Genomic DNA, 21,478 nt, shown 5'->3' on the forward strand with positions numbered 1-21,478 from the left:
GAGTGCTACTGCCTCATTCCAGTCTTTTCTCAAATGCCACCTCCTCCTTGAGGCTTTTCAGGTAGCCTGCCAGCCAGCTCTCTCCCCTTCCTTTCCTGGCCTCCCGTCGTACATTATGAAGCCACGTGGCCTGCGTTATGGATGGACACGTGTCATCATGGGCCCCAGACGCAGGGATTGTGTCTTATTTATCCCTCTGGCCTTTCCACTTCACCCCATCCATGGCTTGCGCTTAATAGGTATACCCCGTGCTCTGGCTGAACTGAAAGTTTGCTCACCTGAACTCAGCAACCCATCTTTCCGAGATCCCCGACTCGGGGTCTGATAGTTTACGTAGCAGGTGCCCAACTCACTCAGACATAAACAAATGCACCAGATCCAGCCCCTTCCAGAACCTGACAAGAGCCCTGCTGCCGCGGGCACTGGGAAGGATGCCTGACCAAGAATCCCTCGGTGTCTCTGCAAGGGTGCACAGTGGCCTGGGGCAGGAATGGCACTTTTCATGGTAGGAATGTGTCTATGTAATAGAGAAGAACAAAGCTGATTCCATATTGACTCTATTCCTTTAGCTCTAACCTTTGTGCTCTGTCGCCTGTGCTTAATCATGCTGACTCTGCACCTTTTGTAAAAGAAGTTGCCTACAGCCTGAAATATGCAGGATAGCCCATTCTTCAGGCGCTGACCTTTAAAGGTATAACACTTCCCCTTTCATACAGAGATAAAAAGTTGCAGAACAGGAAATAACATTTGTCTTGTTGGAGGTTTATAGGGGCATTGTGACTGGACCTAGTGGACAGCTGCAAGAGCAAAGGAATCCAGCACTGAGAAGTTTACAGCAACCAGTCACACCCCCTGCCCTTTTAGAGTAAAAGAAGCCTGAATTCTAACTCCGGGAAGATGGTTCTTTGGGACACGAGTCCACCATCTTCTCGGTCTGCTGCCTTTTCGAATAAAGTTGCTATTCCTTGCCCCAACGAACTGTCCCTTCGTTTACTGATTGACCTGTTGTGTGGCAAGCAGTATGAGCTTGGACTTCAATAACAGCTAGACAAAAGCCCTGGAGGGAGATGTTTGTGAAGCACACAGGGGAAGGCCCAAGATAGCTAGTTCTCCCACGGCACACTGCAGACACTGTTGGTGTGCTATGTTCTAACTAAGGGGCTGTTCAAATTTGGGTCTCCTGAACTTCCAGGAGTGCCTCTTGAATTTCCGCCGAGCATATCTGACGAGGGCGGAAGCTGCTCAGGCTGCCGTTGACACTAGACAGGAGTGTTGGGAACCCGGCTTCTGGGGCCGGGCAGGCCTAATACCGCTGTTCCCAACTGAGTGCCCCTGATCAAAGGTACTGATCCAGGTATGTCCTGGGCTTCTTCTCTGTGAAGTGGGGGAAGTGACATACCCCACCTCACGGAGTTGTCTGGCACATCAATGAGCTATTGCATGGAAAGCCTTGGTATAGCACACGGTAAGTGCTGAGTAATCACTATTAGTGAAATATCGCTGTAGTGAGGAAACCATTCCACTTGGAGTGAGTTAATTTTTTCTCATCTAGTGTGAACCGGAGATTATGGGTGAACCTGTTTTGCTCGGTGAGTTTGAACGGGTATGAAGAAATCAGGGAAGTGAGAAGAAAATGACGATTGGACCCAGGTGTATCCAGACCACGGCTGCCGGCAGATGCTGAAATCTGCTTTTTGAAAAGACAGTTCAAGAAGAGGCAGTGGAATGGGGTGCGGGTGAGAGTAGGGCTTGAGGGAGCCATTTGAATGGGTTTTTCTACCTCACTGACCTTAATTTTCAAAATAAACTTATTGTCTCATGACAATAAGTACACCCTAGCTCTCAGCTCATCATCCAAAGATTAGAACTAAATAATAATAGATAACAAGTGAACACGTGCTGTCCTGGGATGGGCTTACTCTCAGCCAAGGAGGGCCCTAAGTGAGGGTCTGAGAAATCTGCATCCTCAAATGCCCTGTGCTTTTTAAATCCAGTAGAACTACAACAGCCCTCTTCAGTTACTGTGTGAAACGGATGCTGGGGAGCTGCCTTTTCTGAAATTTATGGGTACAGTCAGAGGGGCAGGAGGCCAGCCTCGCAGACAGTGGTGTTTAGAAGGTGTTCAAAGGAGCTCACGAACTATCTGTCTCCATCCACGGACGCAGATCATCTCAAGAAATGGAAGAAAACCACTTTTAGCGTGTGCAGGGGACCAGGGAGAGAGGGGTGGTGGTGAAAAGTCATCAAGCCTATGGACTAGAGAACCATCTCAAGAAGGAGGAAACCAGCAAACCACTGTGGCCAATCTATTTAAGGCGCCACTGCAATTAACAGGTAATTTACAATGTGCAGGAGAGGTTCTGCCTCCAGAAGCACCTGCTTTTAAGCAGTATGCAATGTGTACACAGTGGAGAATAACTCCTGGAGACGCAGGGCTTTGTATGTTCAGAAAGGTGGCGGAGGGTACAGGTGAGCTCACTGCTTTTAAATGGTTTTTTTTTTTTTTTTTTTGTTATGGATGTTTGCAATCTGGTTCTCATACCTGTGATGAACTCACTGCTACTAATCACTGAAAAGGCCTCCCGGGACCTCAGTACCCACAGTGGCTCCAGAGACCATCAGCACCTCACTGAGGAGCTGGTAGAAATGCAGATCCTCGGGCCCACCCCTGGCCTGCCGGATTGGAATCTGCACTTATCTCCCCGGGGTGAACACAAGAAAGCTGGAGGAGCCCGGCTGGAGGGCAGATCCTGACGAAGTGAAGAGTGGGAGACAGGCTGCCTCCTATCAGGCTGTCTGTTCAAAAATATATTCTCAAGCACCAGTTGGGTCAGGCTTTCAGGGAAAAGCAATTAAGCGCAGGTGGAGTTTGGAAATGCTGGTTTCTGCTAATTTCGCTCATCAATTGCTGGGAGCTCACTTTGTATTCTTCATCACTATTACTCAGTCTTCGTGGGTTACAAATCCATTGCTTCTCTCCTCTTTAATGATGCTTTTTCTGGAGGGAGGACTGACCAGGGACACATCCCTGTGCCTGATTGTTGGACTCCAACCCACCCCTTTCCCAATTCGGTTGCTCTCCCGTCATCTTCCACCCCTCCCCTGCTCACGGGTGTGCACAGCTCAGCTCTTAGCCGACAACCATCACCTGCTCAGGCTGTTCAGCCTCCCTGCTCCCCTCCACTTCGGCTCTTACCATCTCCATTAACCTACCGCTGTGTCCGCATCACCTCCCGTCTCCCTTACCCTGCAGCTTGGCTGTGGGCATGCCATGTCTTTCGCTTGCCCCTCTGGATCCCCTCTCCTCCCTTTGTTATCCAGCTCTCGGATCTGGGAGGCTGACACAGAGTGGGAACTTCATCAACGGCTCCCTTCCCTCCTGGAGGGAGGGCAAGATATTGATGCCCTGGGCTCAGCCTCTGCCGGGTCCCTTGCCACACCACTCTGTCTCAGGTTCTGGGAGCAGCTCCCTGCTCTGGTCCTGGCAGGCTGGCTGCCGCTGCTACAGACCCTGAGTCTGCACAATCTCCGTGGTTCTCCTACACCCTGCCCACACCTCTGCACACCATCCCTTCACTAAACTCTCCTCAAATGACCCAACTTGAGTAGACCATCTGTCTCCTCCCATGCCCCTGACCCGATACACATCTCTGCTACCCTACGCACCCTGCATTCTCAAAGGTCCCCACGGCCCTCTGAAACACAAAGCCAATGGTGCTTTCTTTCACCTTCATTCTCTTGCTGCTGCATCTGATAGATGGTTCCCCTTGGGTCCAGCCCCCACCCGTACATCACATTCAGGATGTCTGAAATAACTCATTTTGCTCCCCAAATGTGTTCCCCCCTACCCCCTTCTGGGGGCATCGCGACTTGCCTGACCCAGGCTTCTACCCTACCATCACCTCCGCTACCCCTCCCTACCTCTGTCAGGGAGTTTCAGAATCAACAAGCTGAGGGAGACCTGAGACTTCCTGGTCCATCCCAATGGGACACTGAAGCTTGGTGAGCAAGCTGCCCAAATCTGACCTGGCTGTTTTAGGATGTCAGTCCTCAGATGCAAGGTTCAGGCTCTTTCCATTTCCCTGCCTCCCCTTTCCTGACATGGGTGCTTCAGGGTGATGGGCACCTCTGCTCATTCCCACCTCAAGTTCTCGATTCTCCCGAAACATCCTTCATCAGCTCCCTGATGGTTTGTTTCTCCAGCCCAGTCTCTCTCACTCTAAGTCATTCCACCCACTGGGACAATTAAGTCGTCCGAAAAATACCATTTTGAACATATCACCCACCAGCTCCAAAAAGCTCCTGGCTTCCCAGCTTGCACAAGCCCCTTGCCCGGGCACACAGTTTGGTGTTCTGTCACCTTTCCAGCCCTAGGACAGCCCGCCACCTCCTCTCTCCCGTGGAAATAAGTCCTCCACCGAGGCCCCAGGGTGTGCTCACTGCCACCCATTCCACCACACCCATCCTGCCCCCTACTCCTGTTCGCGCTCTTGTCCCAAGCCCAGTATCCTTCTAGTGTTCAGATCTGGCTTGGGAAACCCTAGAGGGTTCTCTCTTTCTCTCATTTCCTACAGTCTCTTATTTTCTGTCCCATTTATCATTAAACAATTAGTCATGTCCTACTTCTGGCTGCCTTGATCGTCTATGAAAGACACACGTTTAACTCTTCAGCTGCCGCTACCTAATGATTCCCACTAGACCCGCAGTGCTCTCATCGTTGTGTATCTCTACATCTCTCTTACCGTCTAGCAGAGTGGGATACAAACGGAAGGTGCCAAAAAGACAGCATGCCAACCTCCTCCACTTCGCGACAGGAGCATAGATGAATAAAAGATGGTAAAGCCCTCGGGGAGACTCTGAGTGCCCTGGGAACCAGAGAAGGTGCAGTGACAGTCATTCAACTCCTGCTGTCCTCCAAACCATCTAAAATGAGGTCTCCAGTTTCTGTGTTTTCTATAAATCTGGCCTCGTTACAGCTCATTAAATATATTGCAAACTCTACTTAAATAGAGGTTATGACATCCAGATGTTTTACTCATCCAAAGATGCTGAAGTGTTTCTATATTCTGACTGTCATGTGAGACCCTCACGTGAGACCAGTAACAGTAACCCTGCTCAGGTACGAGCCCCGCCCCCCCACGCCCCCCCACGCTGCCCATTGGCTGCCTCTCCTTACTGTCGCCCAGTCTAACCAGCTCCACGCTGCAGCGAGACTGACCGTGTCATTCTCTATCACCTTGACCCTTCAGTTCCTCGAGGCCAACCCCTGCTCCCCGACCCCCGCCGTCCCCGTCAGGATGGCTCACCCCTCCCCCAACTCCTTTGTAGCACCCCTCTACCTAGCAGCCTCATTAACCCATCCTTCAGATTTTTTTTCGTAAATGTCACTTAGTACCTGTCTACAGGCCCTCCTGCTCACAAGACATAAACTAAGCGGCAGAGACTTCGGTGCAGTTCTCTCAGCATCTGGAGATTCCTGCACATAGTAGGTCCTCGACATGCCTGTTTCACTTGCCTCAAGATAAAACCGTAACACGGCGGAATTCACAATGAGGCAGCCATTCCAGGTGCTGAAAAGTTCATTCTTGTCTCAAATTCATCTCAGCTATAACAGCAGGAAAACCTGCTCTGACCCTGCCATGGAATCCTCAGCTGGCGAGGAGGTGACAGGCTGAGCGAGGGCTCCTGGCACCTGCAGTGGGAGCAGACACCTCTCCTCAGGCTCTTTATTGGCCTCACCGGGGACACCTAACCACTGAGCAGCCTTGGAGAAGTTACCCAGATACTGGGCCTTGGTTTTCCTCCTCTTTTTTAAAATGGTAGTAAAATATATACATATATATAACATAAAATTGACTATTTTAACCATTGCTTTGTGTGTGTGTGTGATTCCTTTCGCTTTATTTCAGTTCCTTCTAGTTCAATGTCAGGTTATTTTAACCATTTCTAAACGCACAGTTCCGTGCCTTCTCATCTCTATGCGATCATCACCGACATCCACCTTCAGGATTTTTTCATCTCGCCAAAGTGAAACTTTGAACCCATTAAACCCGTTTCCTCTTCTCCCCTCAGCTCCTGTCAAGCACCGTTCTACTTTCTGTTTCTATGATTTTGTCTACTCTAGGCACCGTATACAAGAGGAATTGTACAGTATTTGTCCTTTCATGACAGGCTTATTTCACTTAGGAGGACGACCTCAACGCTCATCCGTGTTGTAGCGTGTTCCTTCTTTTTTAAGGCTGAATAATATATTCCATCGTACGGACAGACCTCATTTTGCTTATCCAATTCATCAGTTCAGGGACAACTGGGTGGCTTCAACCCTTCCCCCGGCAAAATGTAGCAGGTACTGCCGCTATCCTGCCCATATACCTTGGTACTTGCTGCTGCCTCCCAAGGCTTCTTGCCCTGGATTCTCTGCCTGAGGCTGCAGGGGACAGGCTGGACGTGCTGGTACATTCACAGCCCCAGGAGCAGCCCTCTTGACCCTGGGAGTTGGTGGGTGAATGCCCCACCAGCACCCTCACCCTCGGTGGCTGTACGTACCTGCTCTCGAATGAATGCCCGCTGTCCTGGCTCCCTTCTCTGCCCGTCTCCTCTCTCCTCCCCGCACAAGCAGCGCTGCCCGGGCTCACCTCCCAGATAAAGCAATTGCTCCCGAATCTGCCCTCAGTATCTACCCCTGGGGGAACCCCAATTAAGGTCTCACTCATGCACAGAGGCCACTATGGAGGAGGCGCCGGACACACAATGTGTACTCTGCGGATGGAGAACCCCATTTTCACCCATAGGGGCAACGATCCCTGCCCTGCCACCCAGCGGCATCTCAGGACAGGGATCCCGACCAAAATCACCCTGGAAAGCCACCTGGGAAACGAGTGAGGGGGGCCCTTTCTGCCTGCCCCAGGCTCACGACAGCAGCTGTCTGCTCCGGCTGAGACCAGCCAAGCTGCGCTCGGGTTCATGACGTCCCCACCCAACATGCTGAGTAATGTCTCCCCTGCACAGGGAGAGACTCAAGGGCAGTCAGGCCCTAAGCACATCTCACTCCTGCAGTCGGGAGCCCGCCTTCCTTTGGGGGCTCGTCACACGCTCTGTGCCAATGCCAGGATGTGTCCAGGCAGCCGGGCAGGGGCTGACTGGCCGGCCGGCCGGAGGTATGGGTCCAGACCAAGCACCAAGCCTCCCCCACTGCAAGGGCAGAGGACTGGGTTTTACTCTGGGTCATCGAAGCCTCCTGGCTGCCTTCCTCTCTCTTTTCAGCAGCAAGGCTCGTTCTGCCCCACTAACCCTTGCCTGCAAACAGAAGATTCAGTGACATAGCCCCTGGGCGCTGGTGACGCCAAAAAAGGCAAGAGCCAGGGGGCGGGGCTTTTAAAGCAGCAGCCACCCCCCGCGCCCAGCTCCAGTCGCCTTTATAATTGTAAGTGGACGTCCTGTCGTTACTGAGGTCACAGATCACGCTCCCCTCCATTCTGATTCAGTGTCTGCCTGTGGGAACATGATGGCTTTTCGCAGATTCAGCTGGGATGGACCCGCGTGGTTGCAGGGCTCCTGGCTGCTTCGTTTAAGAAACCACCACTGATTATAAAATGGAACTTACTAAATTCCACAAAGCCCACACGTTCCTCTACTTCTTTATCCATGGACGACTTACTCCACCCTGCCCACCAAGGCCAGGAGCAGTCCCCATTTATTCAACGGTATTTATCAAATACCCTCTCTCTGACCTATGGTACTGGGTCTGGGAGCGCACAGGGAAGCCTGATACAGGGAGGGGCGTGCCCTCCAGAGCGTCCAGTACAGTGAGCGGTGGACCCGTCAGGACCCACAGCAGCGAGCGCTGACAATGTGTCACAGCTCTTCCAGATGCTTCCGTCTGTTCCATCCTCCAGCAGCCGTCTGCACATCAGGAGTGAGGAAGCGACGGGACCCCACTGTTTCAATTCACCTGGGGTCACCTGGCTGTCCAGGGTCAAGGCAGGGTCCCACCCAGAGAGCAGGTCCGAGCACCACGCTCTCAACCTCTGTGTCACATGGCGTCCCAGAAGCCCAGTCGAGGGGTGATCTCTGCCTTTTGCATGGTCACTGTCTCTGCGTCTGTTGTCTCCTTTCTGAGCCTCAGAACAGAGCTGTCTCACTGCCACAGGGAACCCACATGGAAAAACAGATGTCTGCTCACCTTTGTGAACGGGCCAGGCTCTTCTGACCCCTGTTCAGAGCAACTCTGCATGAATAATGGCTAAAGTCGGGGTTTTGATGGAGAGAAAACAAACCACAGACTTCTTATGAAACGTTAATCGGGAGGTCAGGCTCTGAGTTTTGATGGAGGCCTTCCTGGACGCCGAGGGCGGCCCCTTGACAAGGCCCTGCCATCTTGCTTTCATGAGTCACTGAAATAGCCTTACCCCATCTCCTTTGCCAAGTTACAAATGTTTCAAAGTAATGACAATCACGATAAAATGGCCACAACAGAATATGGGTAGAGAAATATCCATGCACGTATGCAAGCCCCTACACTCACGCCTTTCATTTGGATTGTTTCAACACAAAGAATCTACACATCTCCCATCAAGAGGCAGAAAAGACGTGGATGTTCACACCGGGCACTGTGCCGGGTACTCGGAAGGTTGCAATGGTTTCCGACTTGAGGATCTCAGAATCCTCAAGAGAGACCACTAGAGAATTTGCTTTAAGATGCTATGATGAGGGCACTGGTTATCATCATAGCATAGGGAGAGGGGTCACTGATCCTGCCAGGAGTGGGGTGGGGGCGACTGGGAGTCAGGGAGGGGCCCCCCAGAAGGAGACTGATGGTGGGGTCTTGAACATGAAGTAGCAGTAATTTATAGTTAATAAAAAAAGAGAAAAGGATGCAAAGCAATGCGCTAATGAGGAAGGGGCATTTCCTAGTCAGGGATGTGAAGGCAGGAGCTCAGGGTGTGAGCTAAGGAGCTTAGAGGCCTCGATTTGGACCCTTGCCCCGACCTGCTGGGCCTGGGACCTTGGGCAATTACTCCACGTGTCTCCTCGCCTGTAGAATGCTGACTGCACACACCATCTCATTTAATCCTCACTACCATCCTTAGCCAGCCCAGTACCTGTTCAATCACCTGCTTATTAGAATGGCTCACGAACAAGTCACTGTTTATTTTCAACCACGACAATGTCACTTTGATCTAGCGAAGGCTGGGAAGTGCCCCTAATCCAGTGTCTCGGAGTTCTGCAGCATCCTGGGCTCCCGATCTGGGTCTTGAGACATCAATAAAAGATGACTCTTCCGTCTTCCTGTACCATGCTTCCTGGCAGGATAATACATGAGAATACATAATAGCTGACACGCTACCATGAACAGGAGGGGAAATTCAGCAGGCTCCGACAGAGCCTGTTATTTAAATGGTCATATGCTTTGCGGGAGGGACCGTGCGTTGGAATGGGATGGGGAGCTTGGCTTGAGGGAAAAAGAACTTTCCACCAAACCGACAGTTAATTGTAGTGAACTGCAGAAAACCCAGAAGAGGAGCCCCCGTTGCAAGAAAACAATCCACAAATAAATTGCCAATCAACACAGCTCCAGGTCCACGGCCAAGTCCTCTTCCAAACGGCGCAGGAAAGGAGCGAGGGAAATTTATGATCTTCTTTTCCTGGGCATATATCCGCCTATATTTCTGACAAGTGGTAATGGAAAATAGGCTTACTGCATGCTCCTATTCTCATGGCTGTTGGTTCTCTGACTTGCTTTCTGCCTCTCCCTGCTCTGGTAACATTCAACCTATTTTGTGATGCTGACATGTCTAGTGACCCAGACTTGCATGAGGCTTGCTTAGAATTTTAACTACAGTTCTCTTCTTGACTTCTCCTGGCTTATCTGTTTCTTCAGTGTTCCTGGCCTCTGGTCCTTGGCACGAAAGAACCCACGAAAGAACCCAGAAGGCGGCAAGTATGAATGAGCAGTGGCCTTGACTCTGGCGGGACTAGGGACCAGAACCGTCCTCAAGGCAGGCTTTCACAAAAGGAACTGGGGGGAGAATGACAGGGAAGGTACAGGAGAGTAACAGTGGTTTCGAAGGCACTGAATGCGAGGCTCCTAGAAGGTACCTTAATAAAACCTACAGAAACATGGTGATGGAAGAGAACCTGGCTTCTCTGTCCCCCGACAAGATCAACAGTTAGACAGCTAGCCATGAACAAAACAGCTCTGGGAGAGTCCAGAGTCCATTTGAGAAATTTTAACAACACAGTGCAACAAAAACCCTGAGAAGAACCACACAAAAGGCAAGGAAGAGAGCTTCATTCTGCCTGCGGCATCCCTTCCCCGCAAGCCGGCACCAAGAGGGGATGTCCCAGCCAGAAAGAGTTCCCACACCCACCAGGAAAGGAAGGGTAGAGTGAGCAGGTAGCTTCCCCAGCTTTTGGGGGCACTGTGCAAAGGTCTCGCTTTGGTTTCACCCTAGTAGGTACTTTAGAGAACCTTACAGAACCGCGCTTCTCAAAATCTACTGTGCGCCCGAACTCCCTGCGGATTCTGATTTGGCAGGTCTGGAGTCTCAGGTTCTGCGTTTCTAACCAGCCCCTACGGACCACACTTTGCAAGATTCTAGGTAACCTAATTCAACCCTCTCATTTTCAGATGACGACACTGAGGTCCAGAATGCGGCAATGACTTGGGGAAAGATGGTTAGAGAAAGAAATGAGTTGAGTCTAAAATCTGGGCCTGTGATTCCTAGCCTTGCGCCCTTTCAAAGGAATCACTTAAGTAAACAGGGAAACAACAGGGGTGAGGGGCCTGCCCTCCCCTCATATTCAGTCTTAGGTAGCATTTTACTTGGCTATGTCGCTGAGTTTTGGATCGTGGTAAGTGAAAGCCTAAAGTGGGAAATACACACTTCAGAGTAACTGACTTCTCTGTGCTGAACCTATTTCTTTGTTGGGGCTCTGGAAGGAACCAAGGAGGGCTTGTTTTATCAAGTACAGTGCTCTCAGGGCCATAGAAAAGGAGCTGTCTCCTGTCCCCTGAGGTCACACAGTAACAAGAAATTCTCAGATTCTGCAGGAATGCGAGGCTCCCGCCTTAATAAGAAGACATTTGATAACACTCTGCACACGCTTTAATGCGACCGCGTCTTCCTGATCTGGGTCACAAATAATCAGAGGGTTAGCAAGTATCAGCATCTGGAATACTCGGAGTGTCACTCAAGTGGAGGAAGGCCGGTAGGTGAAGTGACCGAGACCAGTGGTTCCCAAGTGACCTGGCCTCTAGCTCCACGCACCAGTCATCCGGGAACCTAAATGTGTAGCAACTCCGCAGCGGCTCCTAACACCCAACCAGTTTGGGGGAACAGCACCTTAGCCGACCCCTCAAACTGCCTTTCAGCCTAGGATGGTGCAACCACCCGAAACAAGGGCTGAGACCAGGTGGCTCGTGTGCCACCTGGCGAGGAGGGGGATAAGGGCCCCTTCCCATTAGTAACAAAGGAGTAACGGGGGGTGGGGCTTGGGTCCCTGCCCTCTGCCTCTGTTTGAAAAGGACCAAAGCCACCCAAGATAAAGAAGGGCCACTGATGAGCTGCCATCATTGTGAGAGAAGGGCGATCTGGATAGCTCTGAATTTCTCAGAAAAGAAAGGGAGCAAAACTGAGGCTGTGATCTCAAAGTGTCCAGGGAGGCACTTCTAGAAAAGACATGCCTTTGAAAAGCTCTTGAGAATCGAATGAAAAACATCTGACGTGCGACAGATCTTCTCTGAAAATGGGAGCTGCTTGCTGGGTGAATTCTGTGCTGGGGGATAGCATGGTTATGGGGATGGTGTATTGGGGAGGGGCGTGGCCCTCCGGGCTCCCCCACTGCCTGTGAGGGGGAAAGGGCAGTGAAAGAAGATTCCAGCAAATGAGCCTCCAGGGAGGGGTAGGGGGCATTATGGACCTGGTTCTGACCCTCCAGCCCTGCGCTTTGCCACATGAATTGGCCGCCTCCTTCCACTAAAGAGGGGAGGGGAGCATGGCCGTGTGACTTGCTTTGGCCAGGAGACCGAGGTGGAGTGATGGTGTGCAGTCCGGAGCCTAGATCACGAGGGGTCTGATGTGTTTCCGCTTGCCCTCTCTCTCCTCTGCCTTTGCCACGAGCAGAGCTTGCCTGGCCACCCCACTGGTCCACAGAGAACTAGAGATGTGCAGAGCACGGCCTCCCAGCTGCCACATCTTGAAGCACAGGGGCCCCGCCGAGCCAACCCTGCATCAGCTGAGCCCCTGCAACCCTGCAGACACAGGGTAACATGAGTGTTGCTGAAGCCGGTAGTTTCTGGGGCGGTTCCTCGTGCAGCCCTAGATAACCAAGGAGACAGGCAACAGGGCAGCCAACGTACATCCTGCCAAGTCAGTGCTCTGCAGGGCAACTCCTTACTCTGGAGGATAAATCACTGAGCCACTAATTGAGGGGACAGGACAATGCCACTAATGGTCATCGCTGACTCCAATTTCGTGATCCCCTCTGAGTTTCAGCCCTTTGCTCAGATCCCTACACGTAATAAAAGAGAAACTGCACTTTTAATCATGGTGGTCGGCTGGAAAGTGTGACACTTTTGCTAATAATAAACACGCGATGGTTAACGCTTTACCGTGTCACACACCTTCCGCCCAGGTCCCTTGGTGCGCCAGAAACGCTTGGTCATTCAGCATCTGGAGGCCTGAGGCTTCTGCTCACTCCCGCAGCAAAGAGAGGCAGCTAACTCCTGGCCTCGGGGACAGTTCCCAGGCTCCTGAGTTAATAGGTTTCTCAGAGGGAGGAAGAAGGATGAGGAATTACCCGCAGCCTTGTTGGAGAAGGCAGGCATTGACTGTAAATAATTTCCTATCCATCCAACTGCTTGCCATGTCAGAGCCTGGCTTGGGTCTTAATCCGGCTTACCTTCTTTCTGACTGTGTTAACTTAGGAAAATCAAATTTGCAGAGCCTCGGTTTCCTCAGCCTAAAACCTCAAGAGTTGCTGTCAGGGTTTTAGATAATAACTATGTAAGAAAAAAGTCCTGGCCTTATGATTACACAAGTAGGTACTCAAGGGTAGCTATTTTCTTTGTCAGAGCACAGAGTCAAAGCAGGGTTGCCATGTGCCACTGCATAGGTTGTTAACTGCACAAAAACTCCCAGCCAAGGAGGGACAGGGGGCTGAAATCCATCCTGGGCTCTGCAGGCCATGTCTTGTCTCCTGTGTGGTCTGTACCTGTCAGGGAAAAAGGGTCCCTGCTTGTAATCTGCACAAAGGCTCTATGGCAGCCGTGAGGGCAAGCTCAGTGTACCTAAAGCTATGTTTGTGCGGAAACTTCCCTGAAAGACCGTGAAAAAAATGATCACCTAACTGGGTAACTTGCAAATACTTACAGAACTTAAAAGAGAAAAAAAAAAAAGCCAATTGATTTTGCCTTCACCCTGGAGGTTCTGATTGAGTAGGTCTGGAGAAAGGCCTTGGAATCTGTATTTTTAGTCAAAGTCCCAGGTATCTGCACACACCAAGGTTCGCTGTAAGGTTTCTGGTCCCCTTGGTCCAGGCCTGGGCTCCCAGGAGCCAGGAACAGGTCAAACAAACAAACAAACAAGAAATAATCTCCAGCAGTTCACGTTTAAATCTCAGAGTTAAAAATCCAGAATTAACCCCTGTGTCTTGTTAACAAAGGTTTCGGTCAGCCAGGACCTCCCAGAGGTTGGGGCACGGAAAGGGATGCACGGCAGAGGGGGCAGCTTGGGAGGTGGATCTCTGACAGGTAGCCTCTGATGCATACTAATGACAGGACAGAGCTTGGCCACCAAAGGCAGTTACAGAGGATGAGACATCTCGCGCAGGCCAGCGATTCGGGGGACTGCGGGGGGATCTTGTTATCTCTCTGTCTCGCTTAATAGGAATTAATAGTTGGAAGGGGATAAAAGAATGGTGTGTGAAGTTTAGTGCCAATCCAACCTAATATGCGTGCTATGTTTTTATTTCAAAGAGGATAAAGGCCCAAGTTTTATACTGAAAACAAATGTTAAAAATTAATTATAAAGAAGACACCAGAGGGCCTCAAGCCTGTTCCCGGGGTGACTGATTAAATGCCTGCCTCATTTAGACTGGTATAAACCCAATCTCTTGGAAGAAGACCAAAACTATTTGCCAATGTCCACAGAGACTCTCCAAGAAAACGATCCTGGTGCCAGGAAAGAGAAAAATATACTTGCCACTGCTGCCCGGAGCCAGCCACCACCAATGGCATGGAAGCCAGTCATGGGCAGGAAAGCTGAATGATTCTGCAAGGTCAGTGTGGGTGCAAAGCATCCTTCATCACCTGAAACTGACCATCGATGAACCAAACCAATGATGCTGCTTGGGCCTGTGAGAAAGTGGCCTGAGGAGCTCCTCCTCTCTATAGGCTTTGAGGGGATGGGGGCTTTTTTTTAACCCCTGGATTTTGTTGGGTTTCAGAGAATATCTTCCCAATTCTTGGAATGGGCAGGCTCTAATTGAAAACCGCCGAGCTAGGATGTAAGCCAACGACTCCATTATCTTTTGAATTTTAAAATTACATTTTCATGTATTGAGGTGCTCCTATGTTGGGTACATAAATATTTATAATTGTTATATCTTCTTCTTGGATTGATCCCTTGATCATTATGTAGTGTCCTTCCTGATCTCTTGTAACAGTCTTTAAAGTCTATTTTATCTGATGTGAGTATTGCTACTCCAGCTTTCTTTTGATTTCCATTTGCATGGACAAGGGGGGGAAGGGGAGGGTGGAATGAATTGGGAGATTAGGTTTGACATTAATACACTACTATGTGTAAAATAGATAGATAGTGGGAACCTGCTGTATAGCACAGGGAGCTCAGCTCGGTGCTCTCTGACGACATAGATGGGTGAGATGGTGGGGAGGGGGGCAGTGGGAGGGAGGTCCAAGAGGGAAGGGAAATAGGTATACATACAGCTGATTCACTTCACTGTATATAAGAAACGAACACAACATTATAAAGCAATTTTACTCCGATAAAAAAAAAGTGAAATTACATTTTAACGGCAAGATAATATTTTCCTTGTTAAAATAAAACCAAAAAATGCTGAAGTCCCCCTTCAACACTCCCCACCCCACCCAAACCCTAGTTCTCTCTTTTTGCCCCAAAGGTAACCGCTGTTAGCAGTCTGGTGTGGTCCTCAGACCCACAGAGAACACCAACGAACAGAGGTGTTCTGTGTAGGATTTTTCCACTGGTGATAGCACACTGGGCATATTTTCCTGCAACCTGCATTTTTCATTAAATGACAAGTCTTGGAAACTGATTCATGTTGGTACGTATGCTAACCACAGCATAATATTCCAAAATACGGATACAATTATTCCGTGTTCAATGGCAAAAACACCCATGTTTCTTAGGCTGTTCATAATAAGGTCCTGACCTACATTTTCTACTTTATTTCCCTCAGGTCCCCCCTACCACCTCCATGGAAACTATACTCAAACCAGAGAACCCACCTGCAGTTTCCTACAAGGGAGGGACGGCATTTCAGCCGAGTCCTGTCTGCATGATCAGCTCCCAGTGGGCAGGCATCACACCTCCTTTATGTGCCCCTTGCACAGGGCCCTTACCGCTTCCGCTGGGCATCTATTTTCACTGTCCCTTCTTAGTAACGAGCTTTGTAGGAGTATGAGTACGGACCAGGGATATAGCCGGCGCCCAACAAATTTTTGTTTTTAAGAAAAGGAAGCAAAGTCTTACTGATTCTCTAAACTGCTATGGGAGGAGGACAGAAAGGTCAAATAGAAGTTGGACTGTGGATACAACATTTTCCTTCTTTCCATCATCCATCCCTCCATCCATCAATCTAACCTCTATCCATCCATCCAGGCATCATCCATTCATCCACCATCTGTCCATCCATCCGTCCATCCATCCATTCATCCATCCATCCTCCATCCCTTCACCCATCATCCATCTATTCTCCATCCATCCATCATCAATCCAACCTCTATACATTCATCCAGCCATCATCCATTCATCTACCATCTATCCATCCATTTTTGCTTCTTTTTCTTCTATGCATCCTTTCACCTCTCCCTCCATCCTTCCTCTTTGGTGGCAGCTATGAAAATGTGCCTTTCAGATCTCTAATTATAGGGAGCATACTGATAACCTGCATTGTGGGTTAATTCACGAGAAGCATGAGACTGTGCCTGCCACATAGATGTCTGGCACCCCCTTGGTCACTGCTGAGGTATGACAGTGTGGTAACAATGGCTCACGTCTGCTGGGGCGCCTCTCTGAGCCATGTCCCAAGGGTGCACCATTCCTGGAGTCCTCACACAATGGGAGAACGCCTTCCACTTTTGTTTTATCCTACTGTGACCCGGGATTTGATCATTCCTATTTTAGAGTCAAAGGAAGTGACCGCATGGAGAGACCCGTGGTTTGGCCGAGGAACCGCACTCGGTGCCCACACGAGCCCAGATGCTCAGACCTCTCTGAGCTCCTCCAGCCTTCTAGTGAAGTAGTCACTAGAACAAAACTGGTTTCCTGATTCCTCTCAACTCCGTCTGGCTGCCGCTTGTCTAGGAACATACAGTATGCCCAGTACATACTGAAAAAAGTTGGATTTTTAAAACTTTCTTATAAATTTATTTATTTTTTAAAAAATTTTGGCTGCATTGGGTCTTCGTTGCTGCACGCGGGCTTTCTATAGTTGTAGTGAGCAGAGGCTACTCTTTGCTGCGGTGCGCGGGCTTCTCACTGCGGTGGCTTCTCTTGTTGTGGAGCACGGGCTCTAGGCATGCGGGCTTCAGCAGTTGTGGCTCATGGGCTCAGTAGTTGCGGCTCATGGGATCTAGAGCGCAGGCTCAGGAGGTGTGGCGCACGGGCTTAGCTGCTCCGCGGCATGTGGGATCTTCTCGGACCAGGGCTCTAACCCGTGTGCCCTGCATTGGTAGGCAGATTCTTAACCACTGCGCCACCAGGGAAGCCCCTGGATTTTTTTTAAACCAGATTATGCCACATAGCAAAGATGGGCTCCCACTCCTTAGAATTTTCTAGATTCTGAGATTCCACAGCCTCCTTGGCACACCCTCCTTCAGTTCTAGACAAGCGTTTACGGCCTCAGGTTCTTTCACCCAGTCTAAGAGCTCTCCCTTTCCAAGTATCAGCTTGAACAGCGGTTCCCCAACCTCAAAGGCTGGATTGAAGCCTCTGCCTTCCTTACTGTGTAAGTTCCCATCACTTACACACTGATGCAGCCATCGCCTTCGTGACTGTATCCCTGGAGGAAAGTGAGACCCTGGAGGGCCAGAAACAGGCAATGGCACTGTCAAAAAGTGGGCTGGAGACAGTGTGCAGGGTGACTCCTCAGAGGTCGGGCTGCAGGCACTCTGTCAGGTCAGCTAAAAACGGCAGATCCACTGTATGTGTACACGTACACACACACACACACACACACACACACACACACACACACACACACTGGAATACTACTCAGCCATAAAAAAGAACGAAATAATGCTATTTGCGATAACATGAATGGACCTAGAGATTATCATAGTAAGTGAAGTGAGTCAGACAGAGACAAATATATGATATCACTCGTATGTGGAATCTAAAAAAAAAACAATACAAACGAACTTGTTAGGGGAAACACTGACTGAAACTGCCCACCCTGGCCAGGCAAGATAGTAGCCACTCGCGTGAGTTATCTTAACAACGGGAGGTCCTGATAAGGAACGCGGAACTAAAAAGCTACCACCAACCAGAAGAATTTGGGAAAGTTCAAAAGGAGAGAGGAGATGACAGCCCGTAAGTCCCACCAACCTCCCAGAATCCTTCTCTTGGCTGAGCGATGTGCACACCACCAGGAAGGACTCTGAGTCAGAATGATTGGCCAGAGACAACCCAGAAATTAACCCCATCACCATAAAGCCCGAGACTGCGAGCCACGTGAGCCTGGGTTCCCTTCCCCTCCTGCTCTCCACCTGCGTGCTCCTCCCAATAAAGTCTCTTGCTTTGTCAGCAGGTGTGTCTCCTAGGACAATTCATTTCTGAGTGTTAGACAAGAGCCCACTCTCGGGCACTAGAAGGGGTCCCCTTCCTGCAACAAACTTATTTACAAAATAGAAACAGACTCACAGACATAGGAAAAAACTTATGGTTACCAAAGGGGAAAGGTGAGGGAGGGATAAATTAGGAGTTTGGGATTAGCAGATATGCACTGCTATATATAAAATGATAAACGAGGTCCTACTGTATAGCACAGGGAACTATATTCAATATCTTGTAATAACCCATAATGGAAAAGAATCTGGAAAAAAATATATATATATATAAAATATATGAGTTATATTAACAGGAGGTCCTGGTAAGGAACACAGAACTAACAAGCTACTGCTTGTTATATATATATTATATATAATATATGTATAGCTGAATCACTTTGCTGTACACCAGAAACTAACCCAACACTGCCAGTCAACTATACTTCAATACATTTTTTAAAATTTTAACAACTTGAATCCAACAATATAATAAAAATATAACATATCATAAAAAAGCAGCTCCATGTAAAGGAATGGCCAGCCCTCTCTGGACTGTCATCCCCAAGTCTATCCTGCTCACCTCTTCTGTCCTAGCTTCCCTCGGCTTCCAGGACTGACCCTCTCTCTCAGACAGCAGTGGCTGCCCTCTGTGTCTGCCCACCCTTCCAGGCCTCTGCAGATAGATCATGCCTGATGTCCCCATTTCCCAGTTTCCCCTACATTTATTTTTGGGAAATGGGCTTTTAAGAGCATGCCTGCTTGTCAGCATCCCATCAGCCATTTTCCTGGCTGGTTGCTTCTTCTTTTCTACATTTCTACTCATATTCTCTATGACAGGGACCCTGTCCCCACTGCTCACACGCCCCCTGTGTCTCCCACCTCTGCTCCTTCTAATTCTCTCACTGCCTGTTTGGCACACTTGCCCTGTCTCAGACCTCTGTTCCCATCTTACCTAAGGGCCCTGTGTCCAGTCCAGGGCTGCCTGTCCAGGGGGCAGCCCTGCCACGATCCTGACTGTGACAACCTGACTCCAGATCCAGCTGAGCCCCTAGGCAGCTCTCAACACACCATCCGCTTTCAGGGATGCAGTCATCATATTTTAGCAAACAAGTGCCTGAGGGCCAGCCTGGGAGTTACTGGGCAGGAACCAGCCGTTTGAAAGGACTGAGACAGACACAAACAAGACCTACCCAAAGTGTTTTGGCTGATGGAACTGGCGAATAGAGAGGGTATGTCTGCATATGGAGAGAAAAACTAACTTTCATCCATTTTGTTTTTCACACCCCAATAAATGAGCCACGGGTGCTGGCAATGATAATAACACGAAAAGAATGAAGGTTAAACCAATAAATTTCACTTTGAAAAGTCAGATGAATATTAACTATATTCCTATTTTAATGATTCGAAGATAAAGTAGAATCTAGGAGAGAATCTAAAGCCAATAGTCATTTGTGGTGCTTTCCAAAGAAAAAGGTAAACGAAGTTCTTTTTTTTTTTTTTTTTAAACAGAAGAATTAAAATTCCCCATAAGGGTTACCTTACTCTTTTAATTTTTACTTCAAGTGTACAAGAACACAAGAAAGTTACTCTGATCTCGATGTGGAAAAGACAAATTATTTCAGGTTCGTGTTGCCTTTCAGATTGTTGCATAAGCCCCTAAACAATTTGCAGGGTATAAGGGGTGGCATCTACCACCACCCTAACACCCAGGAAAAGTCCTACCCCTGGGACTTCCGTGGCGGTCCGGTGGTTAAGACTCTGTGCTTCCAACGCAGGGGGCTTGGATTCGATCCCTGGTGAGGGAACTAAGATCCCGCGTGCTACGCTGGTGCAGCCAAAAAGAAAAATAATTCTTTTAAATAAAAAATAAAAATATGTATAGAAAAAAAGAAAAGTCCTACCTCCGCCTTATATTTTATTCATCTTTGAAGAGACTAAGCCATCACAAATTCCCCAGAGCACGAGGTGACAGCTCCGTTCTGCCCTTGCCCCGCCATCGTTATCGTTTCAAAATGACTGCATTTTAAACGTGGCTTTCTCTGTCAGCTGAATGAGAAGTTCGATTCTCCCCACTGAGAGATTTGGCTACCCAAAGAATCACCAAAATGTGTTCCAGAAGCCTCTGCTGGCATCACAAATGAGCAGCCCTCGCCCGGCTCTGGAGTGCACTGGGATCCGGCAAGAACCAGCTCTTTCACTTTACAGGCAAAACCAAACTGACCATCCTTTACAAATGTCAAGTAGCATGATAATTGATTCAGGCAAGCTTAAACCCCCCATCTTCCCAGGCCACCAATTATTGCTGGTTTTCTCTTTTCTTTCCATTAACTCTTCTCACAGTGACCCTCCACCCAAGGGCTGGCATTTCTCCTCGTGTGCTTCTTGGGGAAAGTATCCCTCCCTTTTCTGAAACAACATCCTTCGAAACTGCAGGCAACGGGTTTCGAGGATTGCTTGTTCCTGCCAGGGAAGCGAGAAGCTTAAGTGAGCTCAGACCTTCACTGGTGTGGACTCACATCCTTCAACCTGCACACGTTTTCACAGACGAAATGCAAGCCATCATTGTCTTGGCAAAGGGGCATCGATGTTATCCCTGTTGTCCCATTAATCATATTTAATGCATGCGTCTAATAGTATTATCTTTGCTCCCAGTTCCAGAAGCCTATAATTTAACCTGAGCACTTTTCCCCAACGTGTGAATCAGGTTCATACACTATCTCTCTCAACTTCCCTTGTGTTTCTAAATTAGAAAACCAAATGTCACTTTTCTCAGATACGATATACTCTGAAGGTCAATGTAAAAGAATAAGGCAATTAACTTCCTGGGTAAATTGCAGTATGGTGGGAAAAACACCATACCTGAAAAAGTGGTTAAAAAAGAAAACCCTTTCTACAAACGACATCCCTTGCTTAAGACCAAAATGATGAATGCAGGTCCCAAGGCTCCTATGAAATGAACAACGGAGAAGGAGTCTGCATCCTGATCTGCTGCCAGCCGGCCACAGCAATGTGCTGTTTTTATGCTGCTGGGCACAGTGACTGGAGTGGTTGCTGAAGCAGATCTGTGGCTAGTTTCTTTGCTTTTCTTTCTTTTCCTCCCCTTTTGATAACTTCTTTCAAATTTTCTTTCTTTTTTTTTTTTTGGCGGTACGCGGGCCTCTCACTGCTGTGGCCTCTCCCGTTGCGGAGCACAGGCTCCGGACGCGCAGGCTCAGCGGCCGTGGCTCACGGGCCCAGCCGCTCCGCGGCATGTGGGATCCTCCCGGACCGGGGCACGAACCCGCGTCCCCTGCATCGGCAGGCGGACTCTCAACCACTGCGCCACCAGGGAAGGCCCTTTCAAATTTTCTAATAAAACAAGTTCCATTTCTGAATTTCCACTGGGGCCATTGTGGTCTCACAAATAATGGGAACTCTATGCGGTGACTGAACACACTGCGTCCTGTT

This window comes from Neophocaena asiaeorientalis, unplaced genomic scaffold (assembly GCF_003031525.2).
Source record: "Neophocaena asiaeorientalis asiaeorientalis breed wild unplaced genomic scaffold, Neophocaena_asiaeorientalis_V1.1 scaffold265, whole genome shotgun sequence".
NCBI lineage: Eukaryota > Metazoa > Chordata > Mammalia > Artiodactyla > Phocoenidae > Neophocaena > Neophocaena asiaeorientalis.